General features: G+C 28.4%; 1 non-coding gene across 1 annotated transcript; it reads right to left on the reverse strand.

Moving 5' to 3' along the window:
- Nucleotides 1-5,404: 5,404 nt before the first annotated feature.
- TRNAG-UCC (transfer RNA glycine (anticodon UCC)) lies at nt 5,405-5,476 on the reverse strand. The gene has a single exon. It is a non-coding gene; the product is annotated as a tRNA-Gly (tRNA).
- Nucleotides 5,477-6,437: the final 961 nt, after the last annotated feature.

Genomic DNA, 6,437 nt, shown 5'->3' on the forward strand with positions numbered 1-6,437 from the left:
TATATGAGCATATTAATTAATCGTCTTTCCTTCCCACTAGGATAAGATGGAAAATAATTTAATGAATTATGATTGTAAACAATAGAAAATATAATATTTACGTACTGAAAAACAAGAAAAATATTGTGAAATCATTATAAAAACATTAAAGTATTTATTTGTTTTTATCAAGGTTCTAATAAAATAATTTTACATTGTTTTCCCCATGTATGTTTATGAACGAAGTAAATAGATATAAAATAAATACGCGTGTGTGAAATATTCATTCATGCGGCTTATAAAAATATAAGGTCAAATATCAATAATTATTTTTATATTACTCAAGGAACTACAGAAAAACTTAGACTTTCGAAGTTTGAATTTGAAGTTCGAATTAATGAAATATGTCCTGTTTAAAGTCGGGCATTACTGGAATTGGAACTAGATTATTTTGCTAACTTTGTAATGTTATTTTCATTAACTTATGTTTTGGAAAGTTTTGGATATTTGTGTCTATTGTTGTAATGAAATTATGAAATTTATGTATCATATTAGCTAAGTATTATAAAGTCAAACTAAGCTGAATCGATTAGTTTAACTTTTTAATGTTATTTTACATGACAGGTTAGTTAAAAAAAAATATGATTTGGATATTTGTGTACTTCGTCGTGCATAACACAAATGAGTCATGTTATGCCAAAGAATGGTATTGATAGGTTTTTTTCTTTACTCTTTCTGGAAAATGAATGAGAAACCATAACATTCGACATTGCTTTCTAACAAAGTTATGAGTTACCTAATAAGAAAGTTTCATTCAGAACCCAAATTCCTCGTTGAAAACTGTTGTGATGAAAATTTAGAAAGTTGGCAGATAATATTGAGAAATTTAGATTATACAGTCCATTCCCTTAGCAAATAGCAGTAAAATTCAATATATCTGACTGTGTGGCATATGTTGATTTATACCATTGTAGTTGAGAACTACAGCACTCCGATGGCTATCTAGTAGCTCAATATTGGTACTTCTCTGTATAGCATAAATTATAGTATCCACTTTCACTAGGGCACTAGCCCCTCCAACCTGATCCTAATTACTAGGTGTCCCGAAGATAAATTACTCCTAGTTAATTAGCTAATGCCGGTAGTAGGGTCTAAAATGTTATTGAGAAAAAACGTAAATATGTTTTGTTGAATACAGTTTGTTCTAGTGATAGTAACTCATAATATTTATTAAGGTAAAAAGTAATCACCACAAAATTTTATTTTCAATCTTATTTGACCAGAATCAATTAATTCTATTGGCCATTATGTACACATATATGATATAGTCTAAGGGTTTTATAGTTATCGTCACACAAATCCAAGTATAAAACTTCGACAGATGTTATATTATTCGCCCTTTGGGAACCACATGTTCACGAGGATCGATACCTAACTTAAGTTTCACGAACCATGGTAGTGTCTTAGCTATGTGTATAACAAGGTTAGTCGGAGTAACTGCTTGTTTCAAAGTTCCTTATTTACTAATTGTTGAAAACGATGCTTCCTCCTCCATAAACCTTGGGACGTTAAAACCGTTCAACATCTATTCTCACGATAGAAATTTTTTTACTTTCAAATTCTAAAAGAAGTAAAAGTTATTGAGAACAAGGAGCTGGTACATTTATTTTCGAACGCATTTTTCTATTCATTTTGAATAAAATGAAATAAAGTGCTTCAATGTGATATAATTAAGAGTGTTAAACATTTTATTATTCTTATTTTTATTAATTTTATAAAGGAGATGGGTTCAAAAAGATACAAAAAATAATTTTCGACTATTTATTTTCCAATGTTTCGACCTAATTCATAGAGCTTGATAAAAACTAAAAAAGATACAAACGTCTGAAGGTAAAATGACAGGATTTAGAATGATATACATATCAGTGAAAAATTATATAAAAATTAATAAAAAGCAAAAATAATAAGGTATACAACAATAAGTATAAATAAGAAAGTAATAACATAGTATTAGATTTAAAGCGAACAGGAGACCTAATAGCACGTAAAAATAGAATGTTAGATAAGTAAGTAAAAAAAAAGACTTTATGAGACCGGAAACAATGAAAATTAATAAAGGTCAATAAAGTTAAATTAAAAGTCAGTTAAATTTAAAAAAGTAGTATATTTTTTTATTTTATTTAAATAAATAAAAATAATAATAACCTTTACTGCCTCTCCTTTATTTATTCTTAGTTTTTCCTCTCTAATTGTGTGAAATCCTTGTCTTTTTTTTCTTAGGCCCAGTTTTCTAATTTTACGTTTCCTATTAATTTTAAATCTAATAAATACTCCATGTAATTTCTTTTCTATATATCCTTATTGTTTTACATATTTTTTTTTCTTCATTTCTATATTTTTTTAAGCCCTCCTTTCTTTAGTTTATTGTCATCTTACGTTTTCAACTAAGTTTCGGCGGATGATGGAATGTAACAGAATTGACAATTAATTATAAAGTACCACCTTTAAAATTAAATTCAGAAAAAAAAACAAAGAACCTTACATTTTAACGCTTTATCGTAAATAAGGAAGGAATGTGTGCGGAATAACGCCGGTTTTCAATTTCAGCTGTTTAAATATTGCTCGATTAAACTATCTAAAAGACTACTCTTTCGGTTTTAAGCAATTATTTCAAAAGTGATATAGGACCGTCGCTCCCTGAGGGTCTTAATGGGGTGGGTACGTCCGGGAAGGATTGCCTTTTTTTCGTGTAATGATCTCCTCTTGTAGATTGTGACAAATGCTCTTTTTTACATATTTAATTTTAATTTTCTGTGTACTTGTTGTTTACTTATTTTGCGATTATTTAATTTATCTATTTACTATGTTTATTTATTAATATACTTGTGTTAATTTGATTATTATTACTTACATTTATATTTTATTTTACTTCTTTTATCATTGTTAATATTTTTTTTTTAATTTTATTACTCTTTTCTTTAATATTTATGCAATGTAGTGGTAAATAATTACTACCCCAACAATAATTATTTAGAGCATAGTAGATTGTATCATTTTTATAAACTAAAACTATTCTTATTCAATATGTGTCTTTTATATAGTGGGGAAGGAGCCCTAGTTATGAAAGATGAGCATTTACTACGTTCGAAAACATAAAATATCAATGACTAACGTTACACTTAACGTTTACAACATTTCTAAAGTGAAGAAGAGATTTACGAGTCGTTAGTTTTGTGGACGAAAAACCATAAACATATAACCAACATATTATTGCATATGAGTTATGCCGTGATAGACAGCAAGGATATATTAACTATTTACAATTATTGAATTTAAAGTAAACTACGAATGTGGAATTATTCCTCATACTAATTATGGATTTCTAATGTTAACCACTATTTCTTTGTTGAACTATTCAATTATTCTTAAGTGGACTCGTTATTCTAGTATCAGAGATTTGAATCGAAACAACAGTCTATAAGAGATCCAAGTCCCCATTATTTGGCATATATTCCACAAATATATTAACGGCGTAGATAGAAACAAACTATGAAAAACTAACTTGAAGAAAACGATAGAGTTTGTCAAAGCTTCTCGGCCAGATCATTAAATTCGGGTTCGCAATTAAGCCTTTAGGTTTTAGTTTTATTGTTAAGTAACCGCACATTACTCACAAGGACAGGACAGTTCTGCATATTTGCAAAGCGGTCTTTGATGTCAGCGACAACCACGGTGGCCGGCCGTGGTGTTTGCCCCGAACCAATAGGTGCGTTGAGCTATGGTGCGATTAAATATTGAATCAGCGGTACAGGTGTTTGCTCGAAGCTCGTCCGTCAACAGCAATTCATACCCCAACGGGTCTGTCTGTCCGTTATTTGCAAACACATGGCTCCGGTCGGTATTTGGTACCCACTTGAGTTCATATCGTTTGATGCGCATCCTACGGGTGATTCTCTAACAACGGGTAACTTTCAGGTCCCAATTTGTTAAAAAAAAAAAAATCTAAATGTTCTTAGGTTAGTTGAATGCTCTTAGAAAGGCGTCAAAAGTGTCTACAAATTGAAGTATAGTAAAAGATATTACATTTTAAATAAAGAAAAGAAAAATAGTCGATACTAATATTGTAAAACATTGAACAAAAAATATAAACCAAATTATAAGCAGGGAGAGAGAAAGAAATACTTTATTCATTCATGCTGCCCAAATACATCGGGTTGCTACATTACACAGCATACTGATCTATCCGTGACTGGACAAATATAAGTTACATATTTTTACATGATATAATATAATAGATAGATAACATTTTTTTTTCTTCCAGAGTTTTCTTTTACTTTTCTTTTACAATTAATACCAGTCTACAAACTAACTACAAGTTTTTCGATTTATTCATTTTTTTTTTTCTTTCTCTTCTATTTCACAACCACTATTTCATTTGATCAACAAATTCCCCTATATAACAAATATTTAAAATAATAATTAAAACAACAAATAAGATATGCGATGCACAATACACAATAATATGTGTGTTCTTATATGAAAATTATCAGCAGTAGACTGCAGACATAACAATGTTGTAGAAGCAATTTGGCTCAGAGCTGTACGAATTACGTAATTACAAGGCACCACGTAAGCAGATACAAACTTATCCATATTAACAAAGAAATAATATTTTTATTTGTAATATATTTAAATATTTTGGAAAATATTTTTTTCATTTTACTTTTAAATTACGTAAATAAAAATGACAAAAATAAAATAAAACAATGAAAGGAAGCGCTTTGAGTGTTTACGCACAGAAAATATATTTAAAAAATTATAGAAATAAACATATTAAATAAAATAATGTTTTTGTTTATGATCATGACAATAATAATGAAAAATGCACTATTTTTTCTATTTAATTTTGTGAAAGGAAGAAAAGTAAACGTAGTAGCCAACATCACGTTTGGAACATTATAAGCTGCAACAGCATATCGGAATCTCAGATGTCATTATTATTTCTCCATGCCTAAGGAATCGAACTCATATCAACTGCTTGGAAGGCAACTATGCTCACCATTTCACCACCATCGTAGGTGAAATACATAGTTTTTCATTTTTAATTATTTCTAATATCTTATAAAAGACATTTTGTAAAAACTCACTAATACTAGATTTTTTAACAGCATCCTTACCTTAGAAAACGAAAAGAAAAAAATCTATAATGCCTTTTAATATCATTACAATATTACCAAACAAGAGATTGTATTATACAAAATACAAACACTAATAATTTTTGATTAATTATGGGCTCGACTATTGTGATGTTATAGGAGTTTAAATTTACAAAATCACAGATCAGCGCTGAATAGGTATGCAGAAAAAAATATTAAAACATCACTAATAGCTATCTAATATATAATATAAATTAAAAAAAAGTAAGTGCGATGGCCGGGAATCGAACCCGGATCAACTGCTTGGAAGGCAACTATGCTCACCATTACACCACCATCGCAGGTGAAAACAGTTCTTTGAGTAAATGATCAAGAATTGTTTTTTACTAAATAATTCAACAACACTATCCAAATTATAGTCTCAAAACATTTATTTCATTCACATGTCCAACGTTTCGGCCAATTCGGTTGTAACCTACCTTTAGGTTAGGTTATAATATACAAGTGAGGTTATAATATATAGTGTATAAATTGTGGTAAAAGTGAAATAATTTGACTGGTTTTTATGTTTTTGACTTATTAGGTGTTTATTGTATTTTTGACATACTAGACGTAAATATATTGACCTGGGCAGAATGGCCTGTATGGAGTTTTTAAAAAGGGTTAAATGATATGTCTCTGAGTAAATTAAGATTGTCCCTGAAGATGGCCGAATTGGCCGAAACGTTGGACATGTGAATGAAATAAATGTTTTGAGACTATAATTTGGATAGTGTTGTTGAATTATTTAGTAAAAAATTGCCAGTCTCAAGAAAGAAATTTAAAGATTATAAAGAATTGTTTTATTAAAGAAGAAATTACAACTGATTTTACAACATAAGCTCTCAGAATTTCGATAACAGACAGTTGTAGCCTCCCGTCTTGGAGAAAATTGGCATAAAACAATGTTTTGTTGAACTAGTATTTCTGTTCTATTTTTTAAAAATTTCATACCAATCATGAACTTTAGTAATTTTAGACTTTTTAAACGTTATATTGTTAAATAAAAAATATAGTTATTGAAATATATCATAATTATTTATATTTTTTAAAGAAATATTTATTTTTTAATTGTATTATTATTATTTTTATTAGTATTATTGTTTTTTCTTCTATTTCTTGTTTTGTTATCATTTAGTTAATGGTGTGAATGAGCTCTATGATTATGATTTCTATTATAATTGTCTATCAATATAAGACAGAATGTAATAATACACAATAAAAATATAAATATTAAAAAAAATAGTTTATTATTAAAGAAGA

The sequence above is a fragment of the Halyomorpha halys genome, unplaced genomic scaffold, assembly GCF_000696795.3.
Source record: "Halyomorpha halys isolate HHAL.00 unplaced genomic scaffold, Hhal_1.1 Scaffold45.1, whole genome shotgun sequence".
NCBI lineage: Eukaryota > Metazoa > Arthropoda > Insecta > Hemiptera > Pentatomidae > Halyomorpha > Halyomorpha halys.